The sequence below is a fragment of the Pelobates fuscus genome, chromosome 3 (assembly GCF_036172605.1).
Source record: "Pelobates fuscus isolate aPelFus1 chromosome 3, aPelFus1.pri, whole genome shotgun sequence".
Classification (NCBI taxonomy): Eukaryota; Metazoa; Chordata; class Amphibia; order Anura; family Pelobatidae; genus Pelobates; species Pelobates fuscus.
Window position 1 is genome coordinate 133,450,381 of NC_086319.1, and position 27,498 is coordinate 133,477,878.

Here is a 27,498-nt window from a genome sequence, read left to right on the forward strand (position 1 = left end):
AGATTCATGCTTGGTTCAGGTTTAAACAACAGCTATGTCAGTATAACAGGTAACATAAAGCGTTGAAGATCAGTATGTAAACTGACATGAAGGTTAAGTAATAGAACAATACAAGTGTTTGCTGAACAGGTTAGCATTAAATGTTATGGTTAACAAGAGTAATTAACTTGGTAGTCGATAAGTAAGTTAGGTACAGGCTTTGTAATTAAATCCTGTTCAGCTATCCTATGATATAGGCAGGAGTACAGCACCTCTAATATGGTGTCCTGTGTAGCGTTCCAACATAGGTAGTGCGTATCTAGTGTGCGTTGTGAGGGAGGCTTTGAGGTGAGCTGTGGCAGTGTTGCTAGTGTTGCAAGCTAGGACGTCTGAGTGTGTTAGAGCGGAAGGGAAGAAGGCGGATATTACAACAGAGCGGTACAGGCATAACTTCAAAGATTGCTGTCAATTCTTGAAGTATTTAGCAGGGTGTATAATCCTGTGTAGATGTTAGGCAAATGCAAACCAGTATAACTTGTAAGAGACATAGACATGGTGAGTGTTAGCTTATTCTGTCCTTGGCATAACAGGCTAGATATGGATAACAGGATAATAAAGGGAACACAGTATACTATGCATCAATAGGCTATATCAAGTAGGCTGTTAATTATTATTAAGGAGGGGAACCCTGGTGGCATGACATATTCAGCAACAAAAACATATATAGAGATTGGTAGCCAAGGGGAGCTGGGTCAGCCGTGGAAGTAGCTTGTGCTAAAATATAATGCTATCAGCCTATCCCCTTAACTGGTATCGCACAGTCCCACATTGCTTGACTTTGTAGGCTTGTTGCTGGAGTTGGCAGTGATGGGTTCTGTGGCTGCAATTGCTTCCCTTTTTCCTCTCTTATCTTCTACCTAAACCGCAGTGAGCCATCAGGTAATCCTTCCGTAGCAGATGGGCTTTTGGCTGGCTTGGTTTTTGGTTGCTTCCAGCGGTTCCTGGACTTATGATGCTTCGTCCATGTGAGTGGCTGGGCTTATTAGTTTGGTGGTACCGGTCTGGATCTGTAAAGGCATGAGTAAAGGGCGGGTGCGCCCGCCCTGCTCGGGCTGCGATCCGGTCCCAGAATGCTGCGCATAGCTTGTCAAAATCAGCGTTAAATTTGGCTTCCCAGGTTGTTGCAGGGTGGTCCCTCTGTCCTTCCACCATGTTGGTTGCGGCCCCGGAGCGGGAGGCTGCGGCCTTCAACTCCTCTGGCCTCTCTGACCCGAGTCAGGTCGTGATGCTGTGTGTTCCGTGCTCTACAGTTATGTGCACCCATCTGCTTACTGCGGCTCGCGTGGCAGCCGCCATCTTGCGTGGTGCTGTGAGTCCCTCGAGTGTGTCTGTGGCACCTTGGTGTTTCAGCTGCCATGACCTCGTGCGAGGACCGGGATCACCCCCCCGGTCCATAGAAGGGGGGACAGGGCCGGGTCCGCTCGAGCCTGAGCCCCAGTCAGGGCGCTGTGTGGCAGGATAGCGGGGCAGCGGCCGTCCGCCCCGCTCACCGCCGGAGAAGCCTCAGTCGGGACAGAGATTCCTCCTCCAGGGGACTGTAGCCGGAGAGGCCAGCCTCACCCTGGCACCAGCAGATCCTCTGCTTTGGGCAGTGTGGTTTACGGTCAGTTTTTCGAAGAAAATCTATTTTTTCAGCATATTTCGAGCTGTGTAGCCGGAGCCTCTGTAGCCTGCGACCGTCCAGCTCGGCGGTCCGGCCCCGCCCCCTGCCAGTGTACTTTGACAGTTGCCACTCATATCTGGTGACTCTGTAGCGTGCTTTTACAAAGCAAAAAAGTTTTCCAGTGTAAGCTAATAGCAGTCAGTGTCCTTAAAGCGGGTGTGTCAGGCCTTCAGCGTGTGCCCTGCAGACACCTACCAGTGTACTTTGACAGTTGCCACTCATATCTGGTGTCTCTGTAGCGTACTTTTACAAAGCAAAAGAGTTTTCCAGTGTAAGCTAATAGCAGTCAGTGTCCTTAAAGCGGGAATGTCAGGCCTTCCTTCAGCGTGTGCCCTGCAGACCCCTGCCAGTGTACTTTGACAGTTGCCACTCATATCTGGTGTCTCTGTAGCATGCTTTTACAAAGCAAAAAAGTTTTCCAGTGTAAGCTAATAGCAGTCAGTGTCCTTAAAGCGGGTGTGTCAGGCCTTCCTTCAGCGTGTGCCCTGCAGACCCCTGCCAGTGTACTTTGACAGTTGCCACTCATATCTGGTGACTCTGTAGCGTGCTTTTACAAAGCAAAAACGTTTTCCAGTGTAAGCTAATAGCAGTCAGTGTCCTTAAAGCGGGTGTTTCAGGCCTTCATCGTGTGCCCTGCAGACACCTGCCAGTGTACTTTGACAGTTGCCACTCATATCTGGTGTCTCTGTAGCGTGCTTTTACAAAGCAAAAAAGTTTTCCAGTGTAAGCTAATAGCAGTCAGTGTCCTTAAAGCGGGTGTGTCAGGCCTTCCTTCAGCGTGTGCCCTGCAGACCCCTGCCAGTGTACTTTGACAGTTGCCACTCAAATCTGGTATCTCTATTGCGTGCTTTTACCAAGATAAAAAGCTTTCCAGTGTAAGCTAATAGCAGTCAGTGTCCTTAAAGCGGGTGTGTCTGGCCTTCCTTCAGCGTGTGCCCTGCAGACCCCTGCCAGTGTACTTTGACAGTTGCCACTCATATCTGGTGTCTCTATAGCGTGCTTTTACAAAGCAAAAAAGTTTCCCAGTGTAAGCTAATAGCAGTCAGTGTCCTTAAAGCGGGTGTTTCAGGCCTTCAGCGTGTGCCCTGCAGACCCCTGCCAGTGTACTTTGACAGTTGCCACTCATATCTGGTGACTCTGTAGCGTGCTTTTACAAAGCAAAAAAGTTTTCCAGTGTAAGCTAATAGCAGTCAGTGTCCTTAAAGCGGGTGTTTAAGGCCTTCAGCGTGTGCCCTGCAGACCCCTGCCAGTGTACTTTGACAGTTGCCACTCATATCTGGTGTCTCTGTAGCGTGCTTTTACAAAGCAAAAAAGTTTTCCAGTGTAAGCTAATAGCAGTCAGTGTCCTTCAAGCGGGTGTGTCAGGCCTTCCTTCAGCGTGTGCCCTGCAGACCCCTGCCAGTGCACTTTGACAGTTGCCACTCAAATCTGGTATCTCTATAGCGTGCTTTTACCAAGAAAAAAAGCTTTCCAGTCTAAGCTAATAGCAGTCAGTGTCAGGCCTTCCTTCAGCGTGTGCCCTGCAGACCCCTGCCAGTGTACTTTGACAGTTGCCACTCATATCTGGTGTCTCTGTAGCGTGCTTTTACAAAGCAAAAAAGTTTTCCAGTGTAAGCTAATAGCAGTCAGTGTCCTTAAAGCGGGTGTTTCAGGCTTTCAGCGTGTGCCCTGCAGACCCCTGCCAGTGTACTTTGACAGTTGACACTCAAATCTGGTATCTCTATTGCGTGCTTTTACCAAGATAAAAAGCTTTCCAGTGTAAGCTAATAGCAGTCAGTGTCCTTAAAGCGGGTGTGTCTGGCCTTCCTTCAGCGTGTGCCCTGCAGACCACTGCCAGTGTACTTTGACAGTTGCCACTCATATCTGGTGTCTCTATAGCGTGCTTTTACAAAGCAAAAAAGTTTCCCAGTGTAAGCTAATAGCAGTCAGTGTCCTTAAAGCGGGTGTTTCAGGCATTCAGCGTGTGCCCTGCAGACCCCTGCCAGTGTACTTTGACAGTTGCCACTCATATCTGGTATCTCTGTAGCGTGCTTTTACAAAGCAAAAAAGTTTTCCAGTGTAAGCTAATAGCAGTCAGTGTCCTTAAAGCGGGTGTTTAAGGCTTTCAGCGTGTGCCCTGCAGACCCCTGCCAGTGTACTTTGACAGTTGCCACTCATATCTGGTGACTCTGTAGCGTGCTTTTACAAAGCAAAAAAGTTTTCCAGTGTAAGCTAATAGCAGTCAGTGTCCTTAAAGCGGGTGTTTCAGGCCTTCAGCGTGTGCCCTGCAGACCCCTGCCAGTGTACTTTGACAGTTGCCACTCATATCTGGTATCTCTGTAGCGTGCTTTTAAAAAGCAAAAATTTTTCCAGTGTAAGCTAATAGCAGTCAGTGTCCTTAAAGCGGGTTTTTCAGGCCTTCAGCGTGTGCCCTGCAGACCCCTGCCAGTGTACTTTGACAGTTGCCACTCATATCTGGTGACTCTGTAGCGTGCTTTTACAAAGCAAAAAAGTTTTCCAGTGTAAGCTAATAGCAGTCAGTGTCCTTAAAGCGGGTGTTTAAGGCCTTCAGCGTGTGCCCTGCAGACCCATGCCAGTGCACTTTGACAGTTGCCACTCATATCTGGTGTCTCTGTAGCGTGCTTTTACAAAGCAAAAAAGTTTTCCAGTGTAAGCTAATAGCAGTCAGTGTCCTTAAAGCGGGTGTGTCAGGCCTTCCTTCAGCGTGTGCCCTGCAGACCCCTGCCAGTGCACTTTGACAGTTGCCACTCAAATCTGGTATCTCTATAGCGTGCTTTTACCAAGAAAAAAAGCTTTCCAGTCTAAGCTAATAGCAGTCAGTGTCCTTAAAGCGGGTGTTTCAGGCCTTCAGCGTGTTCCCTGCAGACCCCTGCCAGTGTACTTTGACAGTTGCCACTCATATCTGGTGTCTCTATAGCGTGCTTTTACAAAGCAAAAAAGTTTTCCAGTGAAAGCTAATAGCAGTCAGTGTCCTTCAAGCCGGTGTGTCAGGCCTTCCTTCAGCGTGTGCCCTGCAGACCCCTGCCAGTGTACTTTGACAGTTGCCAATCATATCTGGTGTCTCTGTAGCATGCTTTTACAAAGAAAAAAAGTTTTCCATTTTAAGCTAATAGCAGTCATTGTCCTTAAAGCGGGTGTGTCAGGCCTTCCTTCAGCGTGTGCCCTGCAGACCCCTGCCAGTGTACTTTGACAGTTGCCACTCATATCTGGTGTCTCTATAGCGTGCTTTTACAAAGCAAAAAAGTTTTCCAGTGTAAGCTAATAGCAGTCAGTGTCCTTAAAGTGGGTGTGTCAGGCCTTCCTTCAGCGTGTGCCCCGCAGACCCCTGCCAGTGTACTTTGACAGTTGCCACTCATATCTGGTGTCTCTATAGCGTGCTTTTACAAAGCAAAAAAGTTTTCCAGTGTAAGCTAATAGCAGTCAGTGTCCTTAAAGCGGGTGTGTCAGGCCTTCCTTCAGCGTGTGCCCTGCAGACCCCTGCCAGTGTACTTTGACAGTTGCCAATCATATCTGGTGTCTCTGTAGCATGCTTTTACAAAGAAAAAAAGTTTTCCAGTTTAAGCTAATAGCAGTCATTGTCCTTAAAGCGGGTGTGTCAGGCCTTCCTTCAGCGTGTGCCCTGCAGACCTCTGCCAGTGTACTTTGACAGTTGCCACTCATATCTGGTGTCTCTGTAGCCTGCTTTTACAAAGCAAAAAAGTTTTCCAGTGTAAGCTAATAGCAGTCAGTGTCCTTAAAGCGGGTGTGTCAGGCCTTCCTTCAGCGTGTGCCCTGCAGACCCCTGCCAGTGTACTTTTTTTTTTTTTTTTTTTAATTCTTTATTTTGACGTGCATAGTGATGACAAACATGCCGGTACTGCCACAACAGCAGGTACCGGCCATTAATCGGCATAAGTTACATCTGCACATTTTTGTTATAAGATTCATGCTTGGTTCAGGTTTAAACAACAGCTATGTCAGTATAACAGGTAACATAAAGCGTTGAAGATCAGTATGTAAACTGACATGAAGGTTAAGTAATAGAACAATACAAGTGTTTGCTGAACAGGTTAGCATTAAATGTTATGGTTAACAAGAGTAATTAACTTGGTAGTCGATAAGTAAGTTAGGTACAGGCTTTGTAATTAAATCCTGTTCAGCTATCCTATGATATAGGCAGGAGTACAGCACCTCTAATATGGTGTCCTGTGTAGCGTTCCAACATAGGTAGTGCGTATCTAGTGTGCGTTGTGAGGGAGGCTTTGAGGTGAGCTGTGGCAGTGTTGCTAGTGTTGCAAGCTAGGACGTCTGAGTGTGTTAGAGCGGAAGGGAAGAAGGCGGATATTACAACAGAGCGGTACAGGCATAACTTCAAAGATTGCTGTCAATTCTTGAAGTATTTAGCAGGGTGTATAATCCTGTGTAGATGTTAGGCAAATGCAAACCAGTATAACTTGTAAGAGACATAGACATGGTGAGTGTTAGCTTATTCTGTCCTTGGCATAACAGGCTAGATATGGATAACAGGATAATAAAGGGAACACAGTATACTATGCATCAATAGGCTATATCAAGTAGGCTGTTAATTATTATTAAGGAGGGGAACCCTGGTGGCATGACATATTCAGCAACAAAAACATATATAGAGATTGGTAGCCAAGGGGAGCTGGGTCAGCCGTGGAAGTAGCTTGTGCTAAAATATAATGCTATCAGCCTATCCCCTTAACTGGTATCGCACAGTCCCACATTGCTTGACTTTGTAGGCTTGTTGCTGGAGTTGGCAGTGATGGGTTCTGTGGCTGCAATTGCTTCCCTTTTTCCTCTCTTATCTTCTACCTAAACCGCAGTGAGCCATCAGGTAATCCTTCCGTAGCAGATGGGCTTTTGGCTGGCTTGGTTTTTGGTTGCTTCCAGCGGTTCCTGGACTTATGATGCTTCGTCCATGTGAGTGGCTGGGCTTATTAGTTTGGTGGTACCGGTCTGGATCTGTAAAGGCATGAGTAAAGGGCGGGTGCGCCCGCCCTGCTCGGGCTGCGATCCGGTCCCAGAATGCTGCGCATAGCTTGTCAAAATCAGCGTTAAATTTGGCTTCCCAGGTTGTTGCAGGGTGGTCCCTCTGTCCTTCCACCATGTTGGTTGCGGCCCCGGAGCGGGAGGCTGCGGCCTTCAACTCCTCTGGCCTCTCTGACCCGAGTCAGGTCGTGATGCTGTGTGTTCCGTGCTCTACAGTTATGTGCACCCATCTGCTTACTGCGGCTCGCGTGGCAGCCGCCATCTTGCGTGGTGCTGTGAGTCCCTCGAGTGTGTCTGTGGCACCTTGGTGTTTCAGCTGCCATGACCTCGTGCGAGGACCGGGATCACCCCCCCGGTCCATAGAAGGGGGGACAGGGCCGGGTCCGCTCGAGCCTGAGCCCCAGTCAGGGCGCTGTGTGGCAGGATAGCGGGGCAGCGGCCGTCCGCCCCGCTCACCGCCGGAGAAGCCTCAGTCGGGACAGAGATTCCTCCTCCAGGGGACTGTAGCCGGAGAGGCCAGCCTCACCCTGGCACCAGCAGATCCTCTGCTTTGGGCAGTGTGGTTTACGGTCAGTTTTTCGAAGAAAATCTATTTTTTCAGCATATTTCGAGCTGTGTAGCCGGAGCCTCTGTAGCCTGCGACCGTCCAGCTCGGCGGTCCGGCCCCGCCCCCTGCCAGTGTACTTTGACAGTTGCCACTCATATCTGGTGACTCTGTAGCGTGCTTTTACAAAGCAAAAAAGTTTTCCAGTGTAAGCTAATAGCAGTCAGTGTCCTTAAAGCGGGTGTGTCAGGCCTTCAGCGTGTGCCCTGCAGACACCTACCAGTGTACTTTGACAGTTGCCACTCATATCTGGTGTCTCTGTAGCGTACTTTTACAAAGCAAAAGAGTTTTCCAGTGTAAGCTAATAGCAGTCAGTGTCCTTAAAGCGGGAATGTCAGGCCTTCCTTCAGCGTGTGCCCTGCAGACCCCTGCCAGTGTACTTTGACAGTTGCCACTCATATCTGGTGTCTCTGTAGCATGCTTTTACAAAGCAAAAAAGTTTTCCAGTGTAAGCTAATAGCAGTCAGTGTCCTTAAAGCGGGTGTGTCAGGCCTTCCTTCAGCGTGTGCCCTGCAGACCCCTGCCAGTGTACTTTGACAGTTGCCACTCATATCTGGTGACTCTGTAGCGTGCTTTTACAAAGCAAAAACGTTTTCCAGTGTAAGCTAATAGCAGTCAGTGTCCTTAAAGCGGGTGTTTCAGGCCTTCATCGTGTGCCCTGCAGACACCTGCCAGTGTACTTTGACAGTTGCCACTCATATCTGGTGTCTCTGTAGCGTGCTTTTACAAAGCAAAAAAGTTTTCCAGTGTAAGCTAATAGCAGTCAGTGTCCTTAAAGCGGGTGTGTCAGGCCTTCCTTCAGCGTGTGCCCTGCAGACCCCTGCCAGTGTACTTTGACAGTTGCCACTCAAATCTGGTATCTCTATTGCGTGCTTTTACCAAGATAAAAAGCTTTCCAGTGTAAGCTAATAGCAGTCAGTGTCCTTAAAGCGGGTGTGTCTGGCCTTCCTTCAGCGTGTGCCCTGCAGACCCCTGCCAGTGTACTTTGACAGTTGCCACTCATATCTGGTGTCTCTATAGCGTGCTTTTACAAAGCAAAAAAGTTTCCCAGTGTAAGCTAATAGCAGTCAGTGTCCTTAAAGCGGGTGTTTCAGGCCTTCAGCGTGTGCCCTGCAGACCCCTGCCAGTGTACTTTGACAGTTGCCACTCATATCTGGTATCTCTGTAGCGTGCTTTTACAAAGCAAAAAAGTTTTCAAGTGTAAGCTAATAGCAGTCAGTGTCCTTAAAGCGGGTGTTTCAGGCCTTCCTTCAGCGTGTGCCCTGCAGACCCCTGCCAGTGTACTTTGACAGTTGCCACTCATATCTGGTGACTCTGTAGCGTGCTTTTACAAAGCAAAAAAGTTTTCCAGTGTAAGCTAATAGCAGTCAGTGTCCTTAAAGCGGGTGTTTAAGGCCTTCAGCGTGTGCCCTGCAGACCCCTGCCAGTGTACTTTGACAGTTGCCACTCATATCTGGTGTCTCTGTAGCGTGCTTTTACAAAGCAAAAAAGTTTTCCAGTGTAAGCTAATAGCAGTCAGTGTCCTTCAAGCGGGTGTGTCAGGCCTTCCTTCAGCGTGTGCCCTGCAGACCCCTGCCAGTGCACTTTGACAGTTGCCACTCAAATCTGGTATCTCTATAGCGTGCTTTTACCAAGAAAAAAAGCTTTCCAGTCTAAGCTAATAGCAGTCAGTGTCAGGCCTTCCTTCAGCGTGTGCCCTGCAGACCCCTGCCAGTGTACTTTGACAGTTGCCACTCATATCTGGTGTCTCTGTAGCGTGCTTTTACAAAGCAAAAAAGTTTTCCAGTGTAAGCTAATAGCAGTCAGTGTCCTTAAAGCGGGTGTTTCAGGCTTTCAGCGTGTGCCCTGCAGACCCCTGCCAGTGTACTTTGACAGTTGACACTCAAATCTGGTATCTCTATTGCGTGCTTTTACCAAGATAAAAAGCTTTCCAGTGTAAGCTAATAGCAGTCAGTGTCCTTAAAGCGGGTGTGTCTGGCCTTCCTTCAGCGTGTGCCCTGCAGACCCCTGCCAGTGTACTTTGACAGTTGCCACTCATATCTGGTGTCTCTATAGCGTGCTTTTACAAAGCAAAAAAGTTTCCCAGTGTAAGCTAATAGCAGTCAGTGTCCTTAAAGCGGGTGTTTCAGGCATTCAGCGTGTGCCCTGCAGACCCCTGCCAGTGTACTTTGACAGTTGCCACTCATATCTGGTATCTCTGTAGCGTGCTTTTACAAAGCAAAAAAGTTTTCCAGTGTAAGCTAATAGCAGTCAGTGTCCTTAAAGCGGGTGTTTAAGGCTTTCAGCGTGTGCCCTGCAGACCCCTGCCAGTGTACTTTGACAGTTGCCACTCATATCTGGTGACTCTGTAGCGTGCTTTTACAAAGCAAAAAAGTTTTCCAGTGTAAGCTAATAGCAGTCAGTGTCCTTAAAGCGGGTGTTTCAGGCCTTCAGCGTGTGCCCTGCAGACCCCTGCCAGTGTACTTTGACAGTTGCCACTCATATCTGGTATCTCTGTAGCGTGCTTTTAAAAAGCAAAAATTTTTCCAGTGTAAGCTAATAGCAGTCAGTGTCCTTAAAGCGGGTTTTTCAGGCCTTCAGCGTGTGCCCTGCAGACCCCTGCCAGTGTACTTTGACAGTTGCCACTCATATCTGGTGACTCTGTAGCGTGCTTTTACAAAGCAAAAAAGTTTTCCAGTGTAAGCTAATAGCAGTCAGTGTCCTTAAAGCGGGTGTTTAAGGCCTTCAGCGTGTGCCCTGCAGACCCATGCCAGTGCACTTTGACAGTTGCCACTCATATCTGGTGTCTCTGTAGCGTGCTTTTACAAAGCAAAAAAGTTTTCCAGTGTAAGCTAATAGCAGTCAGTGTCCTTAAAGCGGGTGTGTCAGGCCTTCCTTCAGCGTGTGCCCTGCAGACCCCTGCCAGTGCACTTTGACAGTTGCCACTCAAATCTGGTATCTCTATAGCGTGCTTTTACCAAGAAAAAAAGCTTTCCAGTCTAAGCTAATAGCAGTCAGTGTCCTTAAAGCGGGTGTTTCAGGCCTTCAGCGTGTTCCCTGCAGACCCCTGCCAGTGTACTTTGACAGTTGCCAATCATATCTGGTGTCTCTGTAGCATGCTTTTACAAAGAAAAAAAGTTTTCCATTTTAAGCTAATAGCAGTCATTGTCCTTAAAGCGGGTGTGTCAGGCCTTCCTTCAGCGTGTGTCCTGCAGACCCCTGCCAGTGTACTTTGACAGTTGACACTCATATCTGGTGTCTCTATAGCGTGCTTTTACGTAGCAAAAAAGTTTTCCAGTTTAAGCTAATAGCAGTCAGTGTCCTTAAAGCGGGTGTGTCAGGCCTTCCTTCAGCGTGTGCCCTGCAGACCCCTGCCAGTGTACTTTGACACTTGCCACTCATATCTGGTGTCTCTATAGCGTACTTTTACCAAGAAAAAAAGTTTTCCAGTTTAAGCTAATAGCAGTCAGTGTCCTTAAAGCTGGTGTGTCAGGCCTTCCTTCAGCGTGTGCTCTGCAGACCCCTGCCAGTGTACTTTGACAGTTGCCACTCATATCTGGTTTCTCTGTAGCATGCTTTTACAAAGCAAAAAAGTTTTCCAGTGTAAGCTAATAGCAGTCAGTGTCCTTAAAGCGGGTGTGTCAGGCCTTCCTTCAGCGTGTGCCCTGCAGACCCCTGCCAGTGTACTTTGACAGTTGCCACTCTTATCTGGTGTCTCTGTAGCGTGCTTTTACAAAGCAAAAAAGTTTCCCAGTGTAAGCTAATAGCAGTCAGTGTCCTTAAAGCGGGTGTTTCAGGCCTTCAGCGTGTGCCCTGCAGACCCCTGCCAGTGTACTTTGACAGTTGCCACTCATATCTGGTGTCTCTGTAGCGTGCGTTTACAAAGCAAAAAAGTTTTCCAGTGTAAGCTAATAGCAGTCAGTGTCCTTAAAGCGGGTGTGTCAGGCCTTCCTTCAGCGTGTGCCCTGCAGACCCCTGCCAGACAGTTGCCACTCAAATCTGGTATCTCTATAGCGTGCTTTTACCAAGAAAAAAAGCTTTCCAGTCTAAGCTAATAGCAGTCAGTGTCCTTAAAGCGGGTGTGTCAGGCCTTCCTTCAGCGTGTGCTCTGAAGACCCCTGCCAGTGTACTTTGACAGTTGCCACTCATATCTGGTTTCTCTGTAGCATGCTTTTACAAAGCAAAAAAGTTTTCAAGTGTAAGCTAATAGCAGTCAGTGTCCTTAAAGCGGGTGTGTCAGGCCTTCCTTCAGCGTGTGCCCTGCAGACCCCTGCCAGTGTACTTTGACAGTTGCCACTCATATCTGGTGACTCTGTAGCGTGCTTTTACAAAGCAAAAAAGTTTTCCAGTGTAAGCTAATAGCAGTCAGTGTCCTTAAAGCGGGTGTTTAAGGCCTTCAGCGTGTGCCCTGCAGACCCCTGCCAGTGTACTTTGACAGTTGCCACTCATATCTGGTGTCTCTGTAGCGTGCTTTTACAAAGCAAAAAAGTTTTCCAGTGTAAGCTAATAGCAGTCAGTGTCCTTAAAGCGGGTGTGTCAGGCCTTCCTTCAGCGTGTGCCCTGCAGACCCCTGCCAGTGCACTTTGACAGTTGCCACTCAAATCTGGTATCTCTATAGCGTGCTTTTACCAAGAAAAAAAGCTTTCCAGTCTAAGCTAATAGCAGTCAGTGTCAGGCCTTCCTTCAGCGTGTGCCCTGCAGACCCCTGCCAGTGTACTTTGACAGTTGCCACTCATATCTGGTGTCTCTGTAGCGTGCTTTTACAAAGCAAAAAAGTTTTCCAGTGTAAGCTAATAGCAGTCAGTGTCCTTAAAGCGGGTGTTTCAGGCTTTCAGCGTGTGCCCTGCAGACCCCTGCCAGTGTACTTTGACAGTTGACACTCAAATCTGGTATCTCTATTGCGTGCTTTTACCAAGATAAAAAGCTTTCCAGTGTAAGCTAATAGCAGTCAGTGTCCTTAAAGCGGGTGTGTCTGGCCTTCCTTCAGCGTGTGCCGTGCAGACCCCTGCCAGTGTACTTTGACAGTTGCCACTCATATCTGGTGTCTCTATAGCGTGCTTTTACAAAGCAAAAAAGTTTCCCAGTGTAAGCTAATAGCAGTCAGTGTCCTTAAAGCGGGTGTTTCAGGCCTTCAGCATGTGCCCTGCAGACCCCTGCCAGTGTACTTTGACAGTTGCCACTCATATCTGGTATCTCTGTAGCGTGCTTTTACAAAGCAAAAAAGTTTTCCAGTGTAAGCTAATAGCAGTCAGTGTCCTTAAAGCGGGTGTTTCAGGCCTTCAGCGTGTTCCCTGCAGACCCCTGCCAGTGTACTTTGACAGTTGCCACTCATATCTGGTGTCTCTATAGCGTGCTTTTACAAAGCAAAAAAGTTTTCCAGTGAAAGCTAATAGCAGTCAGTGTCCTTAAAGCGGGTGTGTCAGGCCTTCCTTCAGCGTGTGCCCTGCAGACCCCTGCCAGTGTACTTTGACAGTTGCCACTCATATCTGGTGTCTCTGTAGCGTGCTTTTACAAAGCAAAAGAGTTTTCCAGTGTAAGCTAATAGCAGTCAGTGTCCTTAAAGCGGGTGTTTCAGGCCTTCCTTCAGCATGTGCCCTGCAGACCCCTGCCAGTTTACTTTGACAGTTTCCACTCATATCTGGTGTCTCTACAACGTGCTTTTACAAAACAAAAATGTTTTCCAGTGTAAGCTAATAGCAGTCAGTGTCCTTAAAGCGGGTGTGTCAGGCCTTCCTTCAGCGTGTGCCCTGCAGACCCCTGCCAGTGTACTTTGACAGTTGCCACTCATATCTGGTGTCTCTGTAGCATGCTTTTACAAAGAAAAAAAGTTTTCCAGTTTAAGCTAATAGCAGTCATTGTCCTTAAAGCGGGTGTGTCAGGCCTTCCTTCAGCGTGTGTCCTGCAGACCCCTGCCAGTGTACTTTGACAGTTGACACTCATATCTGGTGTCTCTATAGCGTGCTTTTACGTAGCAAAAAAGTTTTCCAGTTTAAGCTAATAGCAGTCAGTGTCCTTAAAGCGGGTGTGTCAGGCCTTCCTTCAGCGTGTGCCCTGCAGACCCCTGCCAGTGTACTTTGACACTTGCCACTCATATCTGGTGTCTCTATAGCGTACTTTTACCAAGAAAAAAAGTTTTCCAGTTTAAGCTAATAGCAGTCAGTGTCCTTAAAGCTGGTGTGTCAGGCCTTCCTTCAGCGTGTGCTCTGCATACCCCTGCCAGTGTACTTTGACAGTTGCCACTCATATCTGGTTTCTCTGTAGCATGCTTTTACAAAGCAAAAAAGTTTTCCAGTGTAAGCTAATAGCAGTCAGTGTCCTTAAAGCGGGTGTGTCAGGCCTTCAGCGTTTGCCCTGCAGACCCCTGCCAGTGTACTTTGACAGTTGCCACTCATATCTGGTGTCTCTGTAGCGTGCGTTTACAAAGCAAAAAAGTTTTCCAGTGTAAGCTAATAGCAGTCAGTGTCCTTAAAGCGGGTGTGTCAGGCCTTCCTTCAGCGTGTGCCCTGCAGACCCCTGCCAGACAGTTGCCACTCAAATCTGGTATCTCTATAGCGTGCTTTTACCAAGAAAAAAAGCTTTCCAGTCTAAGCTAATAGCAGTCAGTGTCCTTAAAGCGGGTGTGTCAGGCCTTCCTTCAGCGTGTGCCCTGCAGACCCCTGCCAGTGTACTTTGAAAGTTGCCACTCATATCTGGTGTCTCTATAGCGTGCTTTTACCAAGAAAAAAAGTTTTCCAGTGTAAGCTAATAGCAGTCAGTGTCCTTAAAGCGGGTGTGTCAGGCCTTCCTTCAGCGTGTGCCCTGCAGACCCCTGCCAGTTTACATTGACAGTTGCCACTCATATCTGGTGTCTCTATAGCGTGCTTTTACAAAGAAAAAAGTTTTCCAGTGTAAGCTCATAGCAGTCAGTGTCCTTAAAGCGGGTGTGTCAGGCCTTCATTCAGCGTGTGCCCTGCAGACCCCTGCCAGTGTACTTTTTACAGTTGCCACTCATATCTGGTGTCTCTATAGCGTGCTTTTACCAAGAAAAAAAGTTTTCCAATGTAAGCTAATAGCAGTCAGTGTCCTTAAAGCGGGTGTGTCAGGCCTTCCTTCAGCGTGTACCCTGCAGACCCCTGCCAGTGTACTTTGACAGTTGCCACTCATATATGCTGACTCTGTAGCGTGCTTTTACAAAGCAAAAAAGTTTTCCAGTGTAAGCTAATAGCAGTCAGTGTCCTTCAAGCGGGTGTTTCAGGCCTTCAGCGTGTGCCCTGCAGACCCCTGCCAGTGTACTTTGACAGTTGCCACTCATATCTGGTGTCTCTGTAGCGTGCTTTTACAAAGCAAAAAAGTTTTCCAGTGTAAGCTAATAGCAGTCAGTGTCCTTAAAGCGGATGTGTCAGGCCTGCCTTCAGCGTGTGCCCTGCAGACCCCTGCCAGTGTACTTTGACAGTTGCCACTCATATCTGGTGTCTCTATAGCGTGCTTTTACCAAGAAAAAAAGTTTTCCAGTGTAAGCTAATAGCAGTAAATGTCCTTAAAGCGGGTGTGCCAGGCCTTCCTTCAGCGTGTGCCCTGCAGACCCCTGCCAGTGTACTTTGACAGTTGCCACTCATATCTGGTGTCTCTGTAGCGTGCTTTTACAAAGCAAAAACGTTTTCCAGTGTAAGCTAATAGCAGTCAGTGTCCTTAAAGCGGGTGTGTCAGGCCTTCCTTCAGCGTGTGCCCTGCAGACACCTGCCAGTGTACTTTGACAGTTGCCACTCATATCTGGTGTCTCTATAGCATGCTTTTACAAAACAAAAAAGTTTTCCTGTGTAAGCTAATAGCAGTCAGTGTCCTTAAAGCGGGTGTGTCAGGCCTTCCTTCAGCGTGTGCCCTGCAGACCCCTGCCAGTGTACTTTGACAGTTGCCACTCATATCTGGTGTCTCTATAGCATACTTTTACCAAGAAAAAAAGTTTTCCAGTGTAAGCTAATAGCAGTCAGTGTCCTTAAAGCGGGTGTGTCAGGCCTTCAGCGTGTGCCCTGCAGACCCCTGCCAGTGTACTTTGACAGTTGCCACTCATATCTGGTTTCTCTGTTGCATGCTTTTACAAAGCAAAAAAGTTTTCCAGTGTAAGCTAATAGCAGTCAGTGTCCTTAAAGCGGGTGTGTCAGGCCTTCCTTCAGCGTGTGCCCTGCAGACCCCTGCCAGTGTACTTTGACAGTTGCCACTCTTATCTGGTTACTCTGTAGCGTGCTTTTACAAAGCAAAAAAGTTTTCCAGTGTAAGCTAATAGCAGTCAGTGTCCTTAAAGCGGGTGTTTCAGGCCTTCAGCGTGTGCCCTGCAGACCCCTGCCAGTGTACTTTGACAGTTGCCACTCATATCTGGTGTCTCTGTAGCGTGCTTTTACAAAGCAAAAAAGTTTTCCAGTGTAAGCTAATAGCAGTCAGTGTCCTTAAAGCGGGTGTGTCAGGCCTTCCTTCAACGTGTGCCCTGCAGACCCCTGAGAGTGTACTTTGACAGTTGCCACTCAAATCTGGTATCTCTATAGCGTGCTTTTACCAAGAAAAAAAGCTTTCCAGTCTAAGCTAATAGCAGTCAGTGTCCTTAAAGCGGGTGTGTCAGGCCTTCCTTCAGCGTGTGCCCTGCAGACCCCTGCCAGTTTACTTTGACAGTTGCCACTCATATCTGGTGTCTCTGTAGCGTTCTTTTACAAAGCAAAAAAGTTTCCCAGTGTAAGCTAATAGCAGTCAGTGTCCTTAAAGCGGGTGTTTCAGGCCTTCAGCGTGTGCCCTGCAGACCCCTGCCAGTGTACTTTTACACTTGCCACTCATATCTGGTATCTCTGTAGCGTGCTTTTACAAAGCAAAAAAGTTTTCCAGTGTAAGCTAATAGCAGTCAGTGTCCTTAAAGCGGGTGTTTCAGGCCTTCAGCGTGTGCCCTGCAGACCCCTGCCAGTGTACTTTGACAGTTGCCACTCATATCTGGTGTCTCTATAGCGTGCTTTTACAAAGCAAAAAAGTTTTCCACTGTAAGCTAATAGCAGTCAGTGTCCTTCAAGCGGGTGTGTCAGGCCTTCCTTCAGCGTGTGCCCTGCAGACCCCTGCCAGTGTACTTTGACAGTTGCCACTCATATCTGGTGTCTCTATAGCGTGCTTTTACAAAGCAAAAAAGTTTTCCAGTGTAAGCTAATAGCAGTCAGTGTCCTTAAAGCGGGTGTTTCAGGCCTTCCTTCAGCGTGTGCCCTGCAGACCCCTGCCAGTGTACTTTGACAGTTGCCACTCAAATCTGGTGTCTCTGTAGCGTGCTTTTACAAAGCAAAAAAGTTTTCCACTGTAAGCTAATAGAGGTCAGTGTCCTTCAAGCGGGTGTGTCAGGCCTTCTTTCAGCGTGTGCCCTGCAGACCCCTGCCAGTGTACTTTGACAGTTGCCACTCATATCTGGTGTCCCTATAGCGTGCTTTTACAAAGCAAAAAAGTTTTCCAGTGTAAGCTAATAGCAGTCAGTGTCCTTAAAGCGGGTGTTTCAGGCCTTCCTTCAGCGTGTGCCCTGCAGACCCCTGCCAGTGTACTTTGACAGTTGCCACTCATATCTGGTGTCTCTATAGCGTGCTTTTACAAAGCAAAAAAGTTTTCCAGTGTAAGCTAATAGCAGTCAGTGTCCTTAAAGCGGGTGTGTCAGGCCTGCCTTCAGCGTGTGCCCTGCAGACCCCTGCCAGTGTACTTTGACAGTTGCCACTCATATCTGGTGTCTCTATAGCGTGCTTTTACCAAGAAAAATAGTTTTCCAGTGTAAGCTAATAGCAGTAAATGTCCTTAAAGCGGGTGTGCCAGGCCTTCCTTCAGCGTGTGCCCTGCAGACCCCTGCCAGTGTACTTTGACAGTTGCCACTCATATCTGGTGTCTCTGTAGCGTGCTTTTATAAAGCAAAAAAGTTTTCCAGTGTAAGCTAATAGCAGTCAGTGTCCTTAAAGCGGGTGTGTCAGGCCTTCCTTCAGCGTGTGCCATGCAGACACCTGCCAGTGTACTTTGACAGTTGCCACTCATATCTGGTGTCTCTATAGCATGCATTTACAAAACAAAAAAGTTTTCCTGTGTAAGCTAATAGCAGTCAGTGTCCTTAAAGCGGGTGTGTCAGGCCTTCCTTCAGCGTGTGCCCTGCAGACCCCTGCCAGTGTACTTTGACAGTTGCCACTCATATCTGGTGTCTCTATAGCATACTTTTACCAAGAAAAAAAGTTTTCCAGTGTAAGCTAATAGCAGTCAGTGTCCTTAAAGCGGGTGTGTCAGGCCTTCAGCGTGTGCCCTGCAGACCCCTGCCAGTGTACTTTGACAGTTGCCACTCATAGCTGGTTTCTCTGTTGCATGCTTTTACAAAGCAAAAAAGTTTTCCAGTGTAAGCTAATATCAGTCAGTGTCCTTAAAGCGGGTGTGTCAGGCCTTCCTTCAGCGTGTGCCCTGCAGACCCCTGCCAGTGTACTTTGACAGTTGCCACTCTTATCTGGTTACTCTGTAGCGTGCTTTTACAAAGCAAAAAAGTTTTCCAGTGTAAGCTAATAGCAGTCAGTGTCCTTAAAGCGGGTGTTTCAGGCCTTCAGCGTGTGCCCTGCAGACCCCTGCCAGTGTACTTTGACAGTTGCCACTCATATCTGGTGTCTCTGTAGCGTGCTTTTACAAAGCAAAAAAGTTTTCCAGTGTAAGCTAATAGCAGTCAGTGTCCTTAAAGCGGGTGTGTCAGGCCTTCCTTCAACGTGTGCCCTGCAGACCCCTGAGAGTGTACTTTGACAGTTGCCACTCAAATCTGGTATCTCTATAGCGTGCTTTTACCAAGAAAAAAAGCTTTCCAGTCTAAGCTAATAGCAGTCAGTGTCCTTAAAGCGGGTGTGTCAGGCCTTCCTTCAGCGTGTGCCCTGCAGACCCCTGCCAGTTTACTTTGACAGTTGCCACTCATATCTGGTGTCTCTGTAGCGTTCTTTTACAAAGCAAAAAAGTTTCCCAGTGTAAGCTAATAGCAGTCAGTGTCCTTAAAGCGGGTGTTTCAGGCCTTCAGCGTGTGCCCTGCAGACCCCTGCCAGTGTACTTTTACACTTGCCACTCATATCTGGTATCTCTGTAGCGTGCTTTTACAAAGCAAAAAAGTTTTCCAGTGTAAGCTAATAGCAGTCAGTGTCCTTAAAGCGGGTGTTTCAGGCCTTCAGCGTGTGCCCTGCAGACCCCTGCCAGTGTACTTTGACAGTTGCCACTCATATCTGGTGTCTCTATAGCGTGCTTTTACAAAGCAAAAAAGTTTTCCACTGTAAGCTAATAGCAGTCAGTGTCCTTCAAGCGGGTGTGTCAGGCCTTCCTTAAGCGTGTGCCCTGCAGACCCCTGCCAGTGTACTTTGACAGTTGCCACTCATATCTGGTGTCTCTATAGCGTGCTTTTACAAAGCAAAAAAGTTTTCCAGTGTAAGCTAATAGCAGTCAGTGTCCTTAAAGCGGGTGTTTCAGGCCTTCCTTCAGCGTGTGCCCTGCAGACCCCTGCCAGTGTACTTTGACAGTTGCCACTCAAATCTGGTGTCTCTGTAGCGTGCTTTTACAAAGCAAAAAAGTTTTCCACTGTAAGCTAATAGAGGTCAGTGTCCTTCAAGCGGGTGTGTCAGGCCTTCTTTCAGCGTGTGCCCTGCAGACCCCTGCCAGTGTACTTTGACAGTTGCCACTCATATCTGGTGTCCCTATAGCGTGCTTTTACAAAGCAAAAAAGTTTTCCAGTGTAAGCTAATAGCAGTCAGTGTCCTTAAAGCGGGTGTTTCAGGCCTTCCTTCAGCGTGTGCCCTGCAGACCCCTGCCAGTGTACTTTGACAGTTGCCACTCATATCTGGTGTCTCTATAGCGTGCTTTTACAAAGCAAAAAAGTTTTCCAGTGTAAGCTAATAGCAGTCAGTGTCCTTAAAGCGGGTGTGTCAGGCCTGCCTTCAGCGTGTGCCCTGCAGACCCCTGCCAGTGTACTTTGACAGTTGCCACTCATATCTGGTGTCTCTATAGCGTGCTTTTACCAAGAAAAATAGTTTTCCAGTGTAAGCTAATAGCAGTAAATGTCCTTAAAGCGGGTGTGCCAGACCTTCCTTCAGCGTGTGCCCTGCAGACCCCTGCCAGTGTACTTTGACAGTTGCCACTCATATCTGGTGTCTCTGTAGCGTGCTTTTATAAAGCAAAAAAGTTTTCCAGTGTAAGCTAATAGCAGTCAGTGTCCTTAAAGCGGGTGTGTCAGGCCTTCCTTCAGCGTGTGCCATGCAGACACCTGCCAGTGTACTTTGACAGTTGCCACTCATATCTGGTGTCTCTATAGCATGCTTTTACAAAACAAAAAAGTTTTCCTGTGTAAGCTAATAGCAGTCAGTGTCCTTAAAGCGGGTGTGTCAGGCCTTCCTTCAGCGTGTGCCCTGCAGACCCCTGCCAGTGTACTTTGACAGTTGCCACTCATATCTGGTGTCTCTATAGCATACTTTTACCAAGAAAAAAAGTTTTCCAGTGTAAGCTAATAGCAGTCAGTGTCCTTAAAGCGGGTGTGTCAGGCCTTCAGCGTGTGCCCTGCAGACCCCTGCCAGTGTACTTTGACAGTTGCCACTCATATCTGGTTTCTCTGTTGCATGCTTTTACAAAGCAAAAAAGTTTTCCAGTGTAAGCTAATATCAGTCAGTGTCCTTGAAGCGGGTGTGTCAGGCCTTCCTTCAGCGTGTGCCCTGCAGACCCCTGCCAGTGTACTTTGACAGTTGCCACTCTTATCTGGTTACTCTGTAGCGTGCTTTTACAAAGCAAAAAAGTTTTCCAGTGTAAGCTAATAGCAGTCAGTGTCCTTAAAGCGGGTGTTTCAGGCCTTCAGCGTGTGCCCTGCAGACCCCTGCCAGTGTACTTTGACAGTTGCCACTCATATCTGGTGTCTCTGTAGCGTGCTTTTACAAAGCAAAAAAGTTTTCCAGTGTAAGCTAATAGCAGTCAGTGTCCTTAAAGCGGGTGTGTCAGGCCTTCCTTCAGCGTGTGCCCTGCAGACCCCTGAGAGTGTACTTTGACAGTTGCCACTCAAATCTGGTATCTCTATAGCGTGCTTTTACCAAGAAAAAAAGCTTTCCAGTCTAAGCTAATAGCAGTCAGTGTCCTTAAAGCGGGTGTGTCAGGCCTTCCTTCAGCGTGTGCCCTGCAGACCCCTGCCAGTTTACTTTGACAGTTGCCACTCATATCTGGTGTCTCTGTAGCGTTCTTTTACAAAGCAAAAAAGTTTCCCAGTGTAAGCTAATAGCAGTCAGTGTCCTTAAAGCGGGTGTTTCAGGCCTTCAGCGTGTGCCCTGCAGACCCCTGCCAGTGTACTTTTACACTTGCCACTCATATCTGGTATCTCTGTAGCGTGCTATTACAAAGCAAAAAAGTTTTCCAGTGTAAGCTAATAGCAGTCAGTGTCCTTAAAGCGGGTGTTTCAGGCCTTCAGCGTGTGCCCTGCAGACCCCTGCCAGTGTACTTTGACAGTTGCCACTCATATCTGGTGTCTCTATAGCGTGCTTTTACAAAGCAAAAAAGTTTTCCACTGTAAGCTAATAGCAGTCAGTGTCCTTCAAGCGGGTGTGTCAGGCCTTCCTTCAGCGTGTGCCCTGCAGACCCCTGCCAGTGTACTTTGACAGTTGACACTCATATCTGGTGTCTCTATAGCGTGCTTTTACAAAGCAAAAAAGTTTTCCAGTGTAAGCTAATAGCAGTCAGTGTCCTTAAAGCGGGTGTGTCAGGCCTTCCTTCAGCGTGTGCCCTGCAGACCCCTGCCAGTGTATTTGACAGTTGCCACACATATCTGGTGTCTCTATAGCGTGCTTTTACAAAGCAAAAAAGTTTTCCAGTGTAAGCTAATAGCAGTCAGTGTCCTTAAAGCGGGTGTTTCAGGCCTTCCTTCAGCGTGTGCCCTGCAGACCCCTGCCAGTGTACTTTGACAGTTGCCACTCAAATCTGGTGTCTCTGTAGCGTGCTTTTACAAAGCAAAAAAGTTTTCCACTGTAAGCTAATAGAGGTCAGTGTCCTTCAAGCGGGTGTGTCAGGCCTTCTTTCAGCGTGTGCCCTGCAGACCCCTGCCAGTGTACTTTGACAGTTGCCACTCATATCTGGTGACTCTGTAGCGTGCTTTTACAAAGCAAAAAAGTTTTCCAGTGTAAGCTAATAGCAGTCAGTGTCCTTAAAGCGGGTGTTTCAGGCCTTCAGCGTGTGCCCTGCCAGTGTACTTTGACAGTTGCCACTCATATCTGGTGTCTCTGTAGCGTGCTTTTACAAAGCAAAAAAGTTTTCCAGTGTAAGCTAATAGCAGTCAGTGTCCTTAAAGCGGGTGTGTCAGGCCTTCCTTCAGCGTGTGCCCTGCAGACCCCTGCCAGTGTACTTTGACAGTTGCCACTCATATCTGGTTTCTCTGTAGCATGCTTTTACAAAGCAAAAAAGTTTTCCAGTGTAAGCTAATAGCAGTCAGTGTCCTTAAAGCGGGTGTGTCAGGCCTTCCTTCAGCGTGTGCCCTGCAGACCCCTGCCAGTGTACTTTGACAGTTGCCACTCTTATCTGGTGTCTCTGTAGCGTGCTTTTACAAAGCAAAAAAGTTTCCCAGTGTAAGCTAATAGCAGTCAGTGTCCTTAAAGCGGGTGTTTCAGGCCTTCAGCGTTTGCCCTGCAGACCCCTGCCAGTGTACTTTGACAGTTGCCACTCATATCTGGTGTCTCTGTAGCGTGCGTTTACAAAGCAAAAAAGTTTTCCAGTGTAAGCTAATAGCAGTCAGTGTCCTTAAAGCGGGTGTGTCAGGCCTTCCTTCAGCGTGTGCCCTGCAGACCCCTGCCAGACAGTTGCCACTCAAATCTGGTATCTCTATAGCGTGCTTTTACCAAGAAAAAAAGCTTTCCAGTCTAAGCTAATAGCAGTCAGTGTCCTTAAAGCGGGTGTGTCAGGCCTTCCTTCAGCGTGTGCCCTGCAGACCCCTGCCAGTGTACTTTGAAAGTTGCCACTCATATCTGGTGTCTCTATAGCGTGCTTTTACCAAGAAAAAAAGTTTTCCAGTGTAAGCTAATAGCAGTCAGTGTCCTTAAAGCGGGTGTGTCAGGCCTTCCTTCAGCGTGTGCCCTGCAGACCCCTGCCAGTTTACATTGACAGTTGCCACTCATATCTGGTGTCTCTATAGCGTGCTTTTACAAAGAAAAAAGTTTTCCAGTGTAAGCTCATAGCAGTCAGTGTCCTTAAAGCGGGTGTGTCAGGCCTTAATTCAGCGTGTGCCCTGCAGACCCCTGCCAGTGTACTTTTTACAGTTGCCACTCATATCTGGTGTCTCTATAGCGTGCTTTTACCAAGAAAAAAAGTTTTCCAATGTAAGCTAATAGCAGTCAGTGTCCTTAAAGCGGGTGTGTCAGGCCTTCCTTCAGCGTGTACCCTGCAGACCCCTGCCAGTGTACTTTGACAGTTGCCACTCATATATGCTGACTCTGTAGCGTGCTTTTACAAAGCAAAAAAGTTTTCCAGTGTAAGCTAATAGCAGTCAGTGTCCTTCAAGCGGGTGTTTCAGGCCTTCAGCGTGTGCCCTGCAGACCCCTGCCAGTGTACTTTGACAGTTGCCACTCATATCTGGTGTCTCTGTAGCGTGCTTTTACAATGCAAAAAAGTTTTCCAGTGTAAGCTAATAGCAGTCAGTGTCCTTAAAGCGGATGTGTCAGGCCTGCCTTCAGCGTGTGCCCTGCAGACCCCTGCCAGTGTACTTTTTACAGTTGCCACTCATATCTGGTGTCTCTATAGCGTGCTTTTACCAAGAAAAAAAGTTTTCCAGTGTAAGCTAATAGCAGTAAATGTCCTTAAAGCGGGTGTGCCAGGCCTTCCTTCAGCGTGTGCCCTGCAGACCCCTGCCAGTGTACTTTGACAGTTGCCACTCATATCTGGTGTCTCTGTAGCGTGCTTTTACAAAGCAAAAAAGTTTTCCAGTGTAAGCTAATAGCAGTCAGTGTCCTTAAAGCGGGTGTGTCAGGCCTTCCTTCAGCGTGTGCCCTGCAGACACCTGCCAGTGTACTTTGAAAGTTGCCACTCATATCTGGTGTCTCTATAGCATGCTTTTACAAAACAAAAAAGTTTTCCTGTGTAAGCTAATAGCAGTCAGTGTCCTTAAAGCGGGTGTGTCAGGCCTTCCTTCAGCGTGTGCCCTGCAGACCCCTGCCAGTGTACTTTGACAGTTGCCACTCATATCTGGTGTCTCTATAGCATACTTTTACCAAGAAAAAAAGTTTTCCAGTGTAAGCTAATAGCAGTCAGTGTCCTTAAAGCGGGTGTGTCAGGCCTTAATTCAGCGTGTGCCCTGCAGACCCCTGCCAGTGTACTTTTTACAGTTGCCACTCATATCTGGTGTCTCTATAGCGTGCTTTTACCAAGAAAAAAAGCTTTCCAGTCTAAGCTAATAGCAGTCAGTGTCCTTAAAGCGGGTGTGTCAGGCCTTCCTTCAGCGTGTGCCCTGCAGACCCCTGCCAGTGTACTTTGACAGTTGCCACTCATATCTGGTTTCTCTGTTGCATGCTTTTACAAAGCAAAAAAGTTTTCCAGTGTAAGCTAATAGCAGTCAGTGTCCTTAAAGCGGGTGTGTCAGGCCTTCCTTCAGCGTGTGCCCTGCAGACCCCTGCCAGTGTACTTTGACAGTTGCCACTCTTATCTGGTTACTCTGTAGCGTGCTTTTACAAAGCAAAAAAGTTTTCCAGTGTAAGCTAATAGCAGTCAGTGTCCTTAAAGCGGGTGTTTCAGGCCTTCAGCGTGTGCCCTGCAGACCCCTGCCAGTGTACTTTGACAGTTGCCACTCATATCTGGTGTCTCTGTAGCGTGCTTTTACAAAGCAAAAAAGTTTTCCAGTGTAAGCTAATAGCAGTCAGTGTCCTTAAAGCGGGTGTGTCAGGCCTTCCTTCAACGTGTGCCCTGCAGACCCCTGAGAGTGTACTTTGACAGTTGCCACTCAAATCTGGTATCTCTATAGCGTGCTTTTACCAAGAAAAAAAGCTTTCCAGTCTAAGCTAATAGCAGTCAGTGTCCTTAAAGCGGGTGTGTCAGGCCTTCCTTCAGCGTGTGCCCTGCAGACCCCTGCCAGTTTACTTTGACAGTTGCCACTCATATCTGGTGTCTCTGTAGCGTTCTTTTACAAAGCAAAAAAGTTTCCCAGTGTAAGCTAATAGCAGTCAGTGTCCTTAAAGCGGGTGTTTCAGGCCTTCAGCGTGTGCCCTGCAGACCCCTGCCAGTGTACTTTTACACTTGCCACTCATATCTGGTATCTCTGTAGCGTGCTTTTACAAAGCAAAAAAGTTTTCCAGTGTAAGCTAATAGCAGTCAGTGTCCTTAAAGCGGGTGTTTCAGGCCTTCAGCGTGTGCCCTGCAGACCCCTGCCAGTGTACTTTGACAGTTGCCACTCATATCTGGTGTCTCTATAGCGTGCTTTTACAAAGCAAAAAAGTTTTCCACTGTAAGCTAATAGCAGTCAGTGTCCTTCAAGCGGGTGTGTCAGGCCTTCCTTCAGCGTGTGCCCTGCAGACCCCTGCCAGTGTACTTTGACAGTTGCCACTCATATCTGGTGTCTCTATAGCGTGCTTTTACAAAGCAAAAAAGTTTTCCAGTGTAAGCTAATAGCAGTCAGTGTCCTTAAAGCGGGTGTTTCAGGCCTTCCTTCAGCGTGTGCCCTGCAGACCCCTGCCAGTGTACTTTGACAGTTGCCACTCAAATCTGGTGTCTCTGTAGCGTGCTTTTACAAAGCAAAAAAGTTTTCCACTGTAAGCTAATAGAGGTCAGTGTCCTTCAAGCGGGTGTGTCAGGCCTTCTTTCAGTGTGTGCCCTGCAGACCCCTGCCAGTGTACTTTGACAGTTGCCACTCATATCTGGTGTCCCTATAGCGTGCTTTTACAAAGCAAAAAAGTTTTCCAGTGTAAGCTAATAGCAGTCAGTGTCCTTAAAGCGGGTGTTTCAGGCCTTCCTTCAGCGTGTGCCCTGCAGACCCCTGCCAGTGTACTTTGACAGTTGCCACTCATATCTGGTGTCTCTATAGCGTGCTTTTACAAAGCAAAAAAGTTTTCCAGTGTAAGCTAATAGCAGTCAGTGTCCTTAAAGCGGGTGTGTCAGGCCTGCCTTCAGCGTGTGCCCTGCAGACCCCTGCCAGTGTACTTTGACAGTTGCCACTCATATCTGGTGTCTCTATAGCGTGCTTTTACCAAGAAAAATAGTTTTCCAGTGTAAGCTAATAGCAGTAAATGTCCTTAAAGCGGGTGTGCCAGGCCTTCCTTCAGCGTGTGCCCTGCAGACCCCTGCCAGTGTACTTTGACAGTTGCCACTCATATCTGGTGTCTCTGTAGCGTGCTTTTATAAAGCAAAAAAGTTTTCCAGTGTAAGCTAATAGCAGTCAGTGTCCTTAAAGCGGGTGTGTCAGGCCTTCCTTCAGCGTGTGCCATGCAGACACCTGCCAGTGTACTTTGACAGTTGCCACTCATATCTGGTGTCTCTATAGCATGCTTTTACAAAACAAAAAAGTTTTCCTGTGTAAGCTAATAGCAGTCAGTGTCCTTAAAGCGGGTGTGTCAGGCCTTCCTTCAGCGTGTGCCCTGCAGACCCCTGCCAGTGTACTTTGACAGTTGCCACTCATATCTGGTGTCTCTATAGCATACTTTTACCAAGAAAAAAAGTTTTCCAGTGTAAGCTAATAGCAGTCAGTGTCCTTAAAGCGGGTGTGTCAGGCCTTCAGCGTGTGCCCTGCAGACCCCTGCCAGTGTACTTTGACAGTTGCCACTCATATCTGGTTTCTCTGTTGCATGCTTTTACAAAGCAAAAAAGTTTTCCAGTGTAAGCTAATAGCAGTCAGTGTCCTTAAAGCGGGTGTGTCAGGCCTTCCTTCAGCGTGTGCCCTGCAGACCCCTGCCAGTGTACTTTGACAGTTGCCACTCTTATCTGGTTACTCTGTAGCGTGCTTTTACAAAGCAAAAAAGTTTTCCAGTGTAAGCTAATAGCAGTCAGTGTCCTTAAAGCGGGTGTTTCAGGCCTTCAGCGTGTGCCCTGCAGACCCCTGCCAGTGTACTTTGACAGTTGCCACTCATATCTGGTGTCTCTGTAGCGTGCTTTTACAAAGCAAAAAAGTTTTCCAGTGTAAGCTAATAGCAGTCAGTGTCCTTAAAGCGGGTGTGTCAGGCCTTCCTTCAACGTGTGCCCTGCAGACCCCTGAGAGTGTACTTTGACAGTTGCCACTCAAATCTGGTATCTCTATAGCGTGCTTTTACCAAGAAAAAAAGCTTTCCAGTCTAAGCTAATAGCAGTCAGTGTCCTTAAAGCGGGTGTGTCAGGCCTTCCTTCAGCGTGTGCCCTGCAGACCCCTGCCAGTTTACTTTGACAGTTGCCACTCATATCTGGTGTCTCTGTAGCGTTCTTTTACAAAGCAAAAAAGTTTCCCAGTGTAAGCTAATAGCAGTCAGTGTCCTTAAAGCGGGTGTTTCAGGCCTTCAGCGTGTGCCCTGCAGACCCCTGCCAGTGTACTTTTACACTTGCCACTCATATCTGGTATCTCTGTAGCGTGCTATTACAAAGCAAAAAAGTTTTCCAGTGTAAGCTAATAGCAGTCAGTGTCCTTAAAGCGGGTGTTTCAGGCCTTCAGCGTGTGCCCTGCAGACCCCTGCCAGTGTACTTTGACAGTTGCCACTCATATCTGGTGTCTCTATAGCGTGCTTTTACAAAGCAAAAAAGTTTTCCACTGTAAGCTAATAGCAGTCAGTGTCCTTAAAGCGGGTGTGTCAGGCCTTCCTTCAGCGTGTGCCCTGCAGACCCCTGCCAGTGTATTTGACAGTTGCCACTCATATCTGGTGTCTCTATAGCGTGCTTTTACAAAGCAAAAAAGTTTTCCAGTGTAAGCTAATAGCAGTCAGTGTCCTTAAAGCGGGTGTTTCAGGCCTTCCTTCAGCGTGTGCCCTGCAGACCCCTGCCAGTGTACTTTGACAGTTGCCACTCAAATCTGGTGTCTCTGTAGCGTGCTTTTACAAAGCAAAAAAGTTTTCCACTGTAAGCTAATAGAGGTCAGTGTCCTTCAAGCGGGTGTGTCAGGCCTTCTTTCAGCGTGTGCCCTGCAGACCCCTGCCAGTGTACTTTGACAGTTGCCACTCATATCTGGTGTCCCTATAGCGTGCTTTTACAAAGCAAAAAAGTTTTCCAGTGTAAGCTAATAGCAGTCAGTGTCCTTAAAGCGGGTGTTTCAGGCCTTCCTTCAGCGTGTGCCCTGCAG